Below are 15,910 nucleotides of genomic sequence, written 5' to 3' on the forward strand. Positions count from 1 at the left end.
TTATTTTTCAGACTGTAAATTATTCACAGGCTCATGTAATTAACAGCTCGTGAATTTATATCATAAGGCTACACAAAGTATTAATGGGCTTTTATTAAAGGGCTTCATCAAGGTACAGGAGGCCTTTCAGGGCTCTGGAATAAATGGCGCTGTAATTGTTCAAAGAAGCAGACGTGTTTGGTGGCGTGAATGGATGGGATCAATTTGGAGAAGTGTTCCTCCAGCGAGGCCAGAGCTGTAACCATAGGATGCTCAATTAGCGTAATGAAATCAAAGAAATCACAAACAAAGTAGAAAAAAATGGCCCAAAATCTGATGCATGAAAGGCATCAGAAGTCCCACAACAGGCCAGCAGAGGAGATAAACTAGATCTGAGATTGCGGGGCAACTAAGGAGCGGCTACAGGGTTGAAAAGAGGGTTGTGTTCAACATTACATAAACATGAGAGACACACAAGTTCCCACGCTGTGCCGAGAGCAGCACAGCGTTTACTTTGAGCCCTCGCAGTTAAAACAAATCTTGAGGTCAAACTTCAGGCATCCATTTGCACAGGCGCGGGTCATTATTAAATTATTCAGCCAGCCGGGGACTGCGGAGACGGACCAGATCAAGCAAGTCGAGTGATGCCAGTAACTCGCCAGAGACCAAGCAGTATCCACTGCAAAAGGCTGTAAACAACATCCATTTTCAAGCCACAGACACTTGTTTATCTAAGTACCATCGACCAGCACAGATGTTGTGAAAAACAGGAAAAAACATATTTCTCACACAACATGTCGATATGAGAGTGAAGGAAAGTGAAATGAATAGGGGCCGGGCTGAACTTTGATCTCACTGATCAGTTAGTTGCTTTGGATTTGATGGTACTTGCTGTGTTTCTGTGTGGTTTTGTGTTTTGGGATTATTTTGGAAACCATGGTGATGCATGAGCTGTTAGACAACAAACAGCTCAGTTATCTGCCAACCCTGATCCAGGACCATCATATAACTGTCGTGGTCCTGGGTTGCCATCTCCCATAACCCGTCACTGATTATTGCAAATATGTGAAAAGACAAAATCACCAGATGGCAGGCAATCCTACCAGCTGACTTATGAAGGGGGGAAAACAATGTAAGATTGATGGAAGTAATAGGAACCTGTAACATAGTAGCTTTTATATGAAACTGTACTGAGGAACAGCAGTTCCTTGAGCTAAATGTGCTACACATTAGCATGCTAACACGTGCACAGTAACAATGCTAGAACGCTGATGTTTAGCAGGTATTGTTTATCATGTTCACTAACATAGATTGGTAAATAGCATAAAATCCAAACCATTACATCAGATGCTAATAGTTGTTTGTCCTTTTAGTCAAACTCACCAATATCAAGGTCATAGTGGCACTAGAGGATCACCAAGGATTCATCCTCTTGGGACCTTTAATGTCTCCAGCCAAATCTCAGGGCATCTATTTCTATCCATAGAGCCCCATAAATATGCCCAAAATGGTTCATATGACCACTTCCTTTTTTTTCCACCACTGCTAAATGCTTTATCATGATTTACTCCAACCAAGAATGGTCTCCTTCATCAAAGTCAATATACAAACCAAGAAAATTCTTCCTCACTCTCTGTCTGGAGTGTTGCACATTTAGTGTTTGAGAGCTATATCAAAGCAAAAGTACTGAACTAAATACTTTTCTTCTTAGTTTTTCTTCAGACCTGCAGTGTTTGTCAGAGTAAATCCTATTTTTTTGTTACTTTGCAGCCACCTGACATTGTTTTTCTCCACCTCATTAGTCGCTACCATGACCTGCCAACTGATCAATTTGTATTTTCAACATTCTTTCTGTTACAACATATTTTACCAGATGCTTATTAACTAAAATTTCCAGGTTCAGGAAGCCAATTCAGGACTGTGATACATAGTGTGATGGTCTAGGGTTGAGGCTAGAGGTTCGCATGTGAGTGGACAGATCCATCATGGCATGTTCCTGGTTCTTTTCTTGAGGCCTCCAAGGCCGCCCAGCGCACCAGTCCGCCTTATTAATCCCAACCGAGGAGTCCATTTCAGTCGGTGCATATCCCTCCGCTTTTCCTTTACACTGCCGTCACCCCTCCATCTCCATTCCCAGGCATGGCCAGGGTTAACATGCTAATTCCATTTTATGAGCTCTCACGAAGCCCGCTCTCCAACACTTACATCTGTTCAACAATTATTAGACCGTTTTTTGCTATAAAAAATTCAACACCCCCGGGTGTCACGCAGTCAAAACCTGGAAATGTATGCAGTGAATGGAATGATTAATTTCTCAAAGGGAAAAGGGATGGGCTAAAAAACAGAGATGTGCTTTGAGATTCTGCATTTTAATGAGCCGTAACTTGATGACTTGGCTTTGCCGGGTAAAGCATCGGACAGAATCTTAAAAAAGTACTAAGCTTCATAGAACACTAACTATAAGGCTAGTAACACCATCACTAACGTCGGGTATTACATTACATTACATTACAGTCATTTAGCAGACGCTTTTATCCAAAGCGACTTACAGGAAGTGTATTCAACATAGGTATTCAAGAGAACTACTAGTCACCAGAAGTCATAAGTGCATCTCCTTTCTTAAACAAGCATCTTAAAGCATAAGCCAGAGCAAAAGTATAGTGCAGAGGCAAGTTACTACGAAAACAATAATTGCAACAGACTAATACGAATACAATAAGTGCTACAAACTAATACGAATGGGTATATTTTACCCGATAAAATATACCAGATAAAAAATACTTCTCATCAAAATATATTAAAGTACAACAATACATGGCAAATTGAAGTTTTATTTTCCCCTATACAACGTCTCATAAAATGAAAAAAAGGTATCATGGGGGGACCCTATAAAAAGGCTCTAAAATTTGTGAAAAATTAGGGAATCGTTAACGAAAAATTCCCCCCAAAAACATAATGGAGAACCCGAACACGTGCCTGTTGAAAAAACCAGGGATGGGAGTAGGGAAACACGCCTACCTACGATGACGTCAGTGAGCAGACTGAAGCGTCCCAAGGACCCACGCAACTCAGACAGCAGCAACACAATGAAAATCACGTGACCACAATGTGGACCCGACGTTAGTGCTCTAGTGTTAGATATACGCTTATATATACATATACCGCTTGCATTGGGAACAGTTCGCTCTGGGATCTGTTAGCTTTTTCCTAGATTTTCACAACACTCTACAAATGATATAGTGAATGTAGCTCTCGAATGCATATTATTCTGTCTCTGTCCCTCTGATAATTCAGGACTTTTATTCCAGAAATTTTGGAATACCTCTCACTGTTAATATTGAAAACAACATATTCACATGCCAGGTGCAAGAGCTTTCGGGCCTAGCAACAGTAACCTAAGGGGGAGTGGCTTAGCGAAGGGTCATGAATGGTAACACTTTAATGTGTGGTTCTTCTTTAACTTCTTATATATTTGTGTTCAGAAGCAATATACTGTTGAAAAGTGACACACAATAAGATTGGATGGGAGAAGATAAAGACTGTACTGGTTTCTACAGACAGTAAGGAAGTCATTCTCTTGAACTTAAATCCAAAAGTTCATATTTACACATCTGAAAAATAAATTGTGTTTTCAATCAAATTCAATTTTGTATCCAGGTAACACAACTCTAGATGACATGTGCTAAACAGCTGCTATCCACCCTTCCATCTGCAGAGAGATAAGACATGTTGAAGCCTAAGTCCCAGCACTTTTCACCAGGGCATTGGTAGCCCTGCCTGAGCGGCCTCATTAACATATACCACCATGTGAAAAATGTGTGAAATAATGTGAAAGAAAATGTAAAGGCAATACCCCACTTAATGCAATTGCTGGGCCTTAATTGATGAATCTACTTTGTCATGTCCACGCAGGGAGACTGGTGAGGAGCCGCCGTGACAGATATCTTTAATAAAGTTGCTCTTCACGTGTCAGGATATATGATCATAATTGCATGCCCGGGAATCATTTTCAAATCAGTATCTCCTGTGTGAGACAGGAGGGATTGAAGACCCCCAATGTGCAGCTGGACCAGGAGACACACATCACACATTTAAGCTGTAATCAATTCTAATCTAAATTAGACGTGATAGAGTCCTAATTACTCTGAACAGAAATAGAGATAATCAAATAGTTGCTCATTAGCCACGTTAAGTTAGGGTTGAGTATACATTTATAGAAACCATTGTACATTCATGGATGGCACACCTTATGGCTTGTAGGAACCTATGTGTGAGGATAATGATGAATATCTGCCCAAGGCCTAATGGGGGCTTTATTCAGATGAGGGCCGGACAGCCACCTTCACACAACCCCCCCGGAAAGTATAATTCCCCGAATCCCTTTGACCCCCCCTGCAACTCACTTCCACACATACCATCTACCTCCTCAACATGACAGGCTGGAGGGATGACCCTGAGAATCACATTATGTATATTTCTTTAGCGGTCTCTGCCCATTTGCATGTAGAAGACAGTTAAAATAAGGCCATAAATCAGCGGGCAAACATATAAATGGATTTGCGGTGAGATTGAAACCCCCCGGCGATTCTCCTGAGCAAATATTTCAAAGCTTCGTCGTCGTGGGGCACGGAGATATCAGCTGTCATTAACTAGCCCGGACCTCTCTGACCACTCTCCTTGTATTTTTTCTTCATTACGCAACTGGGGGAGGGGGGGACGAATGCACGACTGGCTGCCCCAGTAAATCTACCTGCACATTCTGATACATGCTTTGTTGTCAGGGGGGGAAGCACTTACATTTGAAGCTTTATCTTATTTCTTCAATATGTTCTTTGTCTAATGTAAATGAAGCTTCATTGGCGCCTGAAACACTGTCTTTGTCCAACGTGGATATATCTCAATACCTGATGTTACACAATGTGGTGGGATATGTTATTGGGAGTTTAATGTATGCTTACTGTATATTCATCATCTCCATGAGGAACAACAGGCCTACAGAAACTTACATTCATTGACTGAATCCCAGTACAAGTATGGAGGACTCAGTCTTGCAGACTTGACTACATGAAGACTGGAGGGCCCACTGTCCAAATCCACTTCATGTATATCATGTGTATCGTCTGCTGACTTTATGTGGACTTCAAGAAAGCCTGTTCTAGTGCAGAGACTTCATTTAGAAGCAATATGTGACAAATGTAAAAACAGTAACATAAAGTAAAGCAAATTACCGATTAGCATAATCATTTAGATAAATAGCTTAAAAGTATGGAGAAGCGCGACTCATTGCATCTTCTGATCCTGTCCTTAATCTTTATTCCATTCAAACAAGCAATGCATGTGGCTACTCATGTCCACACACATTTGATCTGGTGACATTTTCCTGCTCTTTCTGCACCTTAAACTGGGTTTCCACTGCATGATACGGCCCTGTGTGAATTTTAAAAAACTGTTGGCGCTTCTAAGGAGCTTGGATGTTTAAGCAATGGTTAATGGTTAGCTCTTTTGGAACCTCAACCGAGGTGGTGGAAAAAAACCCACCAGGTACCAGTTATTATCCACAACTTTTTCTGCACACGCAATGATTACTGTTCAAATGTGTAACTATCTGAGCTGGCCTGCTAAGTTGAACACAGCTTTAGTTACGGCAAAGGGAAATCTTATTGAGCTGCTCTTCCTTCGAGGAAAGGCTTCTCCTGGGCTCCTGAGCGTGGCGCTGAATGACTAGCTGTCTTCTGCTGCTAACAGCTCTGTGACAACCCGCAACAACAGTAGGATATGGTCATTCTTCACCCAGGAGGCAGCGCAGGTTGTGGTCCAAGCTATTGTCATCTTGTGCCTAGACTACTGCATCTTGCTCCTGGTTGGCATGCCTCCATGTGCCATCTGTGTAGCAGCCTTGCTGGTCTTCAACTCACCCACCTTCATCCCACACTTCCCCACTCCTCCGCACTGGCTCCCAGTGGCTGCCTGAATACCATTCAAGAAACTGGTACGTGTTGTGCTGTGAATTGCTGAGGCCCATATTAAGTCCACATCGAGGACATGGTAAGACCATAAACCACGACCCGTCCACTACCCTCTGCTGCTGCCAATTGGCTTGCTACACCATCCCTACGGAGGGGGCCTGGCTACTACTACAAAGTCACAACTGATTGATTTCCTGTATCTACAAACAAGCTCCCCATTAACATCAGAACAGCAGAATCTCACATACACACACATCTTACATAGCAGACTGAACAATCATCTGTTTGGACTGCACCTTGGCTCATAAAATGACAACAAATAAATTATGTTGTCTAAATGTAGCACTTGAAGCAGTTCTTAAATTATTTGGGTTGTAGCCACATGATTGAATGCACTTATTGTAAGTCGCTTTGGATTCAAGAGTGTCCGCTACATGAAAGAAACTTGATTTAAATGCTATGCTTGACTGGCCTGTACAGATCCCTGACCTCAACCCCATCCAACACCAATGGGATGAACTGGACTGTGAACCAGACCTTAACCCCCAACAAGAGCGCTCCAGTTCACTAATGCTCTTTTGTGTGATTGGGAGCAAATCCCTGCAGCCAGTTTCAATACCTGGTGGACATAATGAAACCATAAGAGCGGAGGCTGTTATAGCAACACTTTAATGCTTTTCCAAATAACCTGTTCAGTTATCACAAAGGTGTGTGATGTTGTCCAAGTAACTATGGTCATGAAGTTTAAATTTGTGATATTTTAAGGTTTTAGTTCATTTTGAAAAATAATAATGTTTTATATCGATGTGTTTTGCCTAACCTCCAGTGGGACATTCATCTTAACAACAAGACTAAAACAAATCTCACATAAAAAAAATGGACCATCTTGAGTATTGGTGTAGAGCACAGTATCAGCTGCTGTTTGAAACCTTCAAAAATCCATGTCTGTGGAACTCTTGTCAGAGCATTAAAGGGGCTTGTTGTTCCCCCAATCACACAGATGCCTCTTTGTCATGATGCAGCCGTCCAACATGTCACAGCAGTCCAGTACAGACTACCCAAGTCATCGCAGAGCATCAACCAGCGAGGCCCAGATGTTCTCCAGCAGCTGAGTGAGGGAAAGCATGGCATGTCCAGTCAAAGAAGCAGCATCTTCCATGTTGGCCAACACCTGCCTTTACAGCTGCTTCGCCTCGGGTTCCATCTCACTGCATCCACAACAAAGAGGGAAACATCTTGATAGAAGTTGCTGGAAGCCAACCTCCACCAGTGAAGTTGTCAGCCTCACATATGGCTCTGGCAGGAGACAAGGAGAAGAGGTTGCTGCTATTGACAAATGGATAGATTTGGTAAACTTGTGGAGGATTCGTCCAACTGTTGGTGGTTTCTAAATATGGTCAAATATTCATTTGGAACTGGAAAGAGGGGGATTGCACAGTTATTTACTGGCAACTCACTTCTGTGTTGATTTCACAATTTAGCTTTAAACAACATCTTGGCTTTCATTTGTTTGATCTGATTTTTGTACTTTCCATGGTGATGCGCAGTCTCGTGGTAAATAATTGATCTAAAACCTTCCATATAAAATGCATGGTCACTGAGTTGTTTCATGCTACGTGTTAACCCAAAAGTTCTCAACAAATTGCCAAATGGAGGGTGTAAAGGATCTTAACTACGTGGATAACAGAATGAGAGCTGCCCATTGTTGGGGAAATAATTGCCTACAATAGCGTCAATTAGCGGAGACCGCAAAGCCCCAGATTTTGGGCTGTATTTTAAAGGGGACTCTGTCTCACTGTTTAGGCAATGTGCAAATGCCTGGGTAGTGCCTGATGCATTTCATCAAGCTCAAGTAATCTACTTTTACACACACTTTGGAGTGCTGTGTACCATTAAAAAATATCATGTCACCAGGAACCTCTGTAAAGAGTCCAACACATATACTTCAATCAACTCTACATTTATAGAGCTCCTCACAAGCAGGTAACATTGTGATTCACAAGGCAGGAAAAACAAGATTTAAAGCTGAATATATAAAAATATACCTACATGTATGAGTGCACTGTTTATCTATCAATCTCTCTATCCAGGATAATAGTGAGGACACATGCACTTTTAGGGGATATGGAGGTTCATACAACCTGTTACTATGAGTAACTTCTAAATGATTGTGGAACAAGTCTAACAGTACAGTAATCAGTGAACACATCATCTTTTAGTTTGAAATGCATTTAGGCAATGTTTCTACATTGTCACATCCTGTGGTGTGTACAGTATGGTCTTATATAACCATTGGGAGTGTTTTTGTCTGTATAATGTTTTAAGAAATGTTTGGTGTTAACAACTACATTTGAACGCCATGCAGGTTTTTGTGGACCATACAGAGTATTTATTGGAGAAAATGTGTTATTATGTATTGGGATTAACGGGTTTACAATGTAATTACAGAACCTTTCCAATATTTATTTTACTCGTTTAATAGTTATAAAGGGCATGAATAAGAGTGTCACATGATATATTGTCTGGTTAAGTGTTGTGTTTTTTACCGGATTGTTTATGTTTGCCTTCCAAAGATTTTAATAAAATAAAAAAAAGACATCATCAAATAGTATGCAGCACTCCTCCACCTCAGTTAAAATAATTTTTGGAGTATACTACATGCAGTCAATGGGAGTTGTCGATAGGACAGAGGATTGGGAGACGGCGGAGGCAGAGAGTCCACGGACTAAACACCTGGACCTTCCCTCCCGTCACATTATGCCACAGCAACATTAATTCAGTACCTCAATGGATAAACACAATATGAAATTCACCAATATAAGAAAATAATACGGCTGTACCTAATAGTAAGAAGTTTTGAAGCTTCATTCATGACGTTGACATTTAAATTCTATATTTGTATTTGTTTATAGGGCCCTATGTAATATGGTTAGAACTATACAACCATCAGGCAAACACAATTCTTACCTAAACCTGCATGCAGCACACCTGACCCTTTCATCCATCCATCCATCCATCCATCCATCCATCCATCCATCCATCCATCCACCAATAAATGCTGCTGGTTCCAGTTATGGAAATTTAAGAATTGTCGCTGTTCTTTTTCATACATGATAGTAAACTGAATACCTTTGGCTTTTGGACTTATTCATAAACATAAAGTTGAGCTAACATTTATCTTTGGGTGTCAACTAGTAAACTGGCAAAAGCCAAACATTACAACCATTCTAAATATGTGGTATTTAATTGCATTGCATCAGATTATTCATGTATACCTAATAAAGTAACCACTGATTGAAAAAAAGACATATACAAATACACATATGTACCCACATAGTATATGAAAATACACACATATGCATATATAATATCAACGCTTCCTGGGAAAATCTCTTTTAATGTAAATTGTAATAAATGTAAAAAAACCAACAATGCTGTTTAGACTGAAACCTTTTCTCTCTCTTCACACACACAGTGAGGCTGCATCGCTCAACTCATGACTTCCTGTTTACTCTGTGTGGCAGCCTCTCAAATGAGCAAAATAAATGAAAACACATTACATTTTAATTAATATCAAAACGAAGGGAGGCGACACCTTATCGCCATGTAAACACAGAGTTGGCGCTTCAAGCTCTCTTATTATTTATGGGAGTGGACACATCCTCGTCACATTACATTAGAGAGCAGGGAGGCGGGCCATGTCGAGGTCAGCACGAAGATCCTGCAGCATGTGACACATCCACCACACACAACCACAGCTGACTGCCTGCTGTTCCAATGGCATCCTGACAGACTTTAACATGTCTCAGAGCAACAACTTTATACATGGCATGTATAGGCTTTGAAACGTTTTCAGCCACTTACAGTGGATGTCTGTGGTATGGTGTCACATATGACAGGTAGCCAAATCAAAATTGAAATGCAAAACTCCATGTGTTTAAGGTTGTGAAGCATTTTTTTGGGGGGGGGGTTTAGGCAACAAAACTACTTGTTTAAGATTAGAAAAAGATCCTAGAAATCATAACGTAACATAAAAAAAGGACATCACTGGCATCAATATATAAATAAATAATTGAATTAGCTGACTTTCTTATGTAACTTTAAGTAACAACAGAAAAGTCAACGTTTACTTTTGGTATTCAAACTGGACAGTAATAGCGGTCTCCTGAGTGAAAGTCCTGTGTGTTTTAAATAATCCCCCAAAAATGTTTTCTTCACCTTCTATTGTCGTTGTATCAAGAACAATCTTTTTTATTCTAAATTGCAGTGAACTGCTTCTTTAAAACATTTAACGTCCACTTTGACTTAAGTGTAAACTTATAAGAATTCCCATGAAAAGACAAAACCAAACATTTGTTTGTCCAGCTCTCAATGCTTTCTGATTGAATGTCCTTGGAACTCGGCCCCAAGCCCACTGGTTCCCACTGAAAACTAAAATCTTTAAAAACATCCAACAAACATGTAGCTTTTCACTGAAACTTCTGTCAAACAATCGAGGAAATAGCTAATTTGTTCAGCTGCGGATTAATACTAATTTGGTGCTATAGTTGGTTGTTGGATTGAGTCAAAATAAACTAAAGTATGTGGGTTCGTGGATATGGAGGAACTCATTACATGTGTTGTAAAGAAGACAAATATCACAAGCTTTATTCTGTGCCTTGACTTCAGCCATGTGACAGTCACATCACAGGTGATTTCAGGAGATGGTGTCCAAGCAAATTCAGGTCAGTAGAGAGTTAGTAGTCCAATGTCATGACGGATAAGTTTTCAATCATGAGTTCATTTATATTTCAGCCTGATACTGTTCAGTTAAAAATGATCAAAATCCATTTTATTTGAGTTTTGCAGTCAATTTCTAAGGAACTAACTTTCTCTGTTGGTCTAACTAGTTTTGAAAAAGATGCTTAAATTTGAGAAGTATAAAAACAATAGCAATACCACATTGCCATGAGGCTTTCATCCAACAGCGAGTGCATGCTTTTGCTTCCATGTGAATGTGAATGCGTGTATGCATTGGTCTCTCTGGACCCCATAACACATGAAAGGATCATTATCAATGCACAATGAAGGTACATTTGGTCCGGTATATTTAATTGTCCTACCGTCAAATGTATTAACTCTCCCTGCCGTTGGAAGCAGGAGGAGTTGATAGTGCACATGAGCACTGTCCGAGGCATGCAAATTGAGACGGTTGCAAATGGAATGGAATTCTACAATATCAAGCCTTGTTAGCGCAGGAGTAGCAAAGCACTAAGGACAATCAAGACACCTTGTCACTTGCGTTTTTTTATCTTGTGCTTTTTTTCATCTCCCACCTTCTTGTGAAGAGAAAGCACTTTGAATCTGCTAGTTTTTCTCCTGCATTTACATAACAAAGCCCCCAAGAATAAGGTAGAGATGTGATGAAGCAGCCTCCACTACTGCTTCTGAACACCCATCAACATGCCTCAGACACACACACACACACACACACACACACACACACACACACACACACACACACACACACGTATCCACATGTATTCTCTCTTTTTTATCTCTCAATAAAAGTATCTGACAACCAAACCCCAAAAGATCTCCGATGCATGGCTTCACACGGCAGCTACGCAGTCAGCAAAATAAATTGAAAGCATTAAGAGAAAGTCAAAAAAAGTGAGAGACTGAGAGGAACAGAGAGAGAAAGAGAAACATAAAAACAAAATAACCTCTCTGCACCAACTACATTCCCCCCACTGCCACCTACATATAACCCCTTTCCCCCCCCCCCCCTCCCCCACCCTCAGCCCGGCACAGCTCCCCACTTGGAAAAAAACAGGATGAAATGACATTATGCATATGAAAATGTCCAGAAAGATGTTTGATTTATGTATGCATTAGATGCAAATTCTATTACGGGACACAAGGCGGGCTGTGAGATTTCCCACTGAACACTTGGCTGCCCTGATCAAACCCCATCTCATTAATTCAGACAAGAGGGGAGAAAGATAGAGGGAGTGAAAGAGGAAGAATTGGAAGAAATTTACAACCCAGACATAGATTTCTCAACAAAAAAAAAAGCAAGGGAGAGGGGTGTTGGTGGAGGGGCCAAATCACATCCATCCCTCTGAGGCCAAAGCCGACTGTTGTAGAGGAGAACCAGGAGCCAGTCCAGTCGGCAACAGAAACATTCAGATGGGATGAAAGATGGAAACAGAAATCAATGATTGCATTTGTTAAGCATTTGGGATAATATGCTCATGAAGGCCAACATTGTGGGAATTATTTGTGTTGGTTGAGTAGTTCAATACGAATCTTAGGAAAACACCTACTTTGTTACAACCTGGGTCTGGCCATCTGTTCTATCAGTTCTAACTGTACTCACTAAAATAACTGATGTGGTTGGGGGACGTGGTGACATTGCTAAAAAAAAACGTTTGACATGACAAGAAACAGAGCAGTCACACTCTCAGACAGGTTCAATCAATCAATCAAAAATGCATTTCTATAACACCTTGCGTACAGGGCAGTGCAATTCAAAGTGCTTAGCAGATGACTGACAAGCCCATAATGAGGCCGTAAAAATGTAAAGATTGAAAAGATTTGAGACTCCTGCACAGATATTTGGAAGAGAAAATATAAGCTTATAGCAAAATAATGACCCAAAGTGTGTGTCGTAAACTTCCATCACAGACCCACCTAGTTTAACTTTAACCTGCAGCAGTTGTAATCCCAGTAAGAAACCATCAGAAACATCACTGGTAAGCTCACTGATTGCATGTTTACAGCCTGTATGTCAGCGTGTGAGGCCCAATGTCAACAGTAAATTTGGTAAATGCCATGTCTTCATTAACCGGAGAACCAATGGTCAGAGTTTTAAAAGTTGAACCCAAGTTTTTTAAGTTTTCCTTTAAAGGTTCATAATGTAAAATATTGTTATCATTCCGGCTGTCTATTTTTTATCATAAAGCAGGTCTAGGTGCTATTTTAATACTGTCAACGTATCAACATGCTCAGTCATACAGCCAGAATTCAGAAACTTTTCTTTTAAGCCAGCCGTCAGGACTTCTGTAACGTTGTGATGTCACAACTATGCAGTCACCGGTAGAAAAGACAATGTACAACAGTGCGTCCCCGGCTGCAGTTAAGCTGTGAACACGCCGTCACATGCGGAAGACCAAAAAATGCTGACCAATCAGAACACATCAGGCTTTTTTATGAGGGGAGCTTAAAGAGACAGGCCCTAAAACGGAACGTTTCAGACACAGGGTGAATACAGGTATAATCACACCGACAATATGAGGAAAGTTACGTGTTTTGAGCATTGAAGCATATTAACATCTTCAAGTAGTGCACAAATGAGCATGATATGTCTCCTTTAAGTGCAGAATATTGTTAACCTAGCTCAGAGATAGCTGTTTCCCGCCTTTATGCCATGTCCTGACTCCAACTCCACATAGATATCAATCTTCATATCTCACTATCAGAAAGAAAGCGAAGAAGTGTATTTCACAATGCTTTGAGCTCTTCCAATGGTTAATAGTATTCTTTTGAGATCCAAAGACAAGAAATATTAATGCAAACTTTAGTATTTACTGCCTCAAAACAAACAACAAGAAATAACCAAAAATAAATGTAATTTTTCATGTATTAAAACTAACACCAACACTTGGAGGGAACTTCATAGTTCCATTAAACCTCCATTTCAGTCAGTTCATCCGTCCATATGATCACATGTCACATCAAAAAAGAAATAAGAGACAAGGTGAGATGGTGATAGAGCGCGACTGGCTGCAGGTGATCCAGGTCTCTCTCTCTCTCTCCATCTCTCACTCTCCCCTCTTTTTCTCCCATCACTTCTTCCCGCAGCCCTTCGTATGATTGAGGTCAGACGGGGAATTCTTCCCTGGCCTAACTAATGTGATTGCATCAGAGCAATACCCTTAAACGACATCACACCCCTGATCTGCATACTAATTGGCCCTGCTCTGTCCTTGACACTGACCTTGGGAGGAAGAGGCCTTCATTCCCCTGAGGATGGGCCGTGTGTGTGTGTGTGTGTGTTGTGAGTGGTGGTGGTGCTGATGGTGGGGGTGTTGGCGAGGAGGGGGTGCAAAAAATACGGCGTCCGTCCATTGCTCACATTTCCATGCAGACGCCCTCGCTCTGCATAACCTCCTCCCGCCCTGCCTCACGGTACAGCGACCCCCCCCTCCCTCTCACACACACACATACATACGCACCCTCGCACTCTGCAACCCCTATCTCTCCTCTCTATGCATCAATGCAAATTATAACAATGGCCGAGGCTTTATTCGGCAGGGGTAAGCCTGCGTGACCTTCTGTGACGGGGAGCAGCAGAGACAAAAGGCCATTTCTCTCTGAATAAGCACATGGACAGCAGCGTCTCCCCATCCTGGGGAGGGGAGGAGGTGGTGGTGGTGCTAGATAGGGGCCACATGCAAAAAAGAGGCCACAATTGTAAGCATTTTTAAAGCAAAAGAGGGCAGAATGGAAATGAATGCAGATGCAGTGTGAAGAGAGCCCCGGCCCTTTGGAGACCGCTGACGGAGGACGAGTCGGGTTTGTTGATCTAGACTTAGCTCTGCGGAACTGACAAGAGCAGCTTGCTGAGAAATTTGCATGTTTTATTTATGTATTTATATTAGAAATAGATTGGTACGCTCTCCCGGCTGGTGACGTGTCGGCTGCCATGTAGCCAGTAGATCCTGTGTTTGAATCCTGCGAGGGATCGCTTCTCGCAGAAGCCAGCCTTCTCTCCTTGATGTCACTGAATCAGAACGGCCAAATGTGACACAAACCTGTAAGGGGGAACACATTACAGCAATCTCTGGACATCCTGACCAATCAGAACAAGTTGAACTGAGTCTGATCCAAATCATGCAAAGTCTCTATCAGTGCTTAAAGTGTCAGTACGCTTCAGACCAAGTGCTTGTTGGATCGTCCTACAGCATCTGAAGCCCTGACACCTGTGAAACCATCATGTCAACAAGCATGCCCACACAACTGCTTCTCCCTTTTTTTTGCCTCCGTGCCTGTTTGCCGGATTATACTTAGTACAACCAAGTTTGTTTGAAGCACACAGAAACCTCCATTCAAAGGTGACTTGCTTTCTATAAGACATTTGGCCTCTCACCCAAAAGGCATCTTCAGTTCTGTCACTTATAGGAGAGAGGCAAATCATCTTCATCAAATCGAGTCCAAGTCTAGTTTAAGAAAGTGACATATTACGCATTGGTCTTTATTGTGATCATTAAGCCACTATAATAAAGGCTTTTCAATGTTTGTACCTTGGCTAAGCAGTGTGCCTCGAGCCTTTTGGGGTATTCAGGCCTCTTGTCTGTGGACATTGATGCCTACCAATCCACGAGAAGAACCTGTTTTGTGTGACGTTGCTGTCGGATCCCAGAAGCTGTTCCATTCATGTGTATTTGTTTATTTATCCGGTATACAGATGGAAGGAAATAACGGTTATAAATAACTATCTTTGAGGGAGCAATAAAAGATTCTAAGCAGAAACAAAACTTCTGCTAGGTGAGCTAATCACATTAGATCCTAGTTAAGTCAACTAAACCGAAAGCCTCAACACGCACGGTCGATGGAGGAGCTGTGGCATGATAATTTAGTGAGCCAGTATATCAGCTTTATTTGGCTGTGCAGTAGACCTACAAGAATGTTTGTCAGGTTTTTTTTTTTGGGGGGGGGGGGGGGGGTTGCTTTTTTAGGGTGGTGGCTGCTGCCGGAAATAATTTTGATGAGAGGTGAAACTGAACCAAAACCACAAAGCTGCGTTTCTCTCTATAGTAAACACTTTTTATCACACATCAAATATGAAATCAAACTCTAACCTTAATCATTCAATAAACGGTATTAATATTCTTTATTGAATACTAACAGTATTAATATTCTTTGATTGTAAGCGTATTTGTTACGGTGATACTGGTAACAAGATCTTCCAGTATTCTAAC

This window comes from Anoplopoma fimbria, chromosome 15 (genome assembly GCF_027596085.1).
Source record: "Anoplopoma fimbria isolate UVic2021 breed Golden Eagle Sablefish chromosome 15, Afim_UVic_2022, whole genome shotgun sequence".
NCBI lineage: Eukaryota > Metazoa > Chordata > Actinopteri > Perciformes > Anoplopomatidae > Anoplopoma > Anoplopoma fimbria.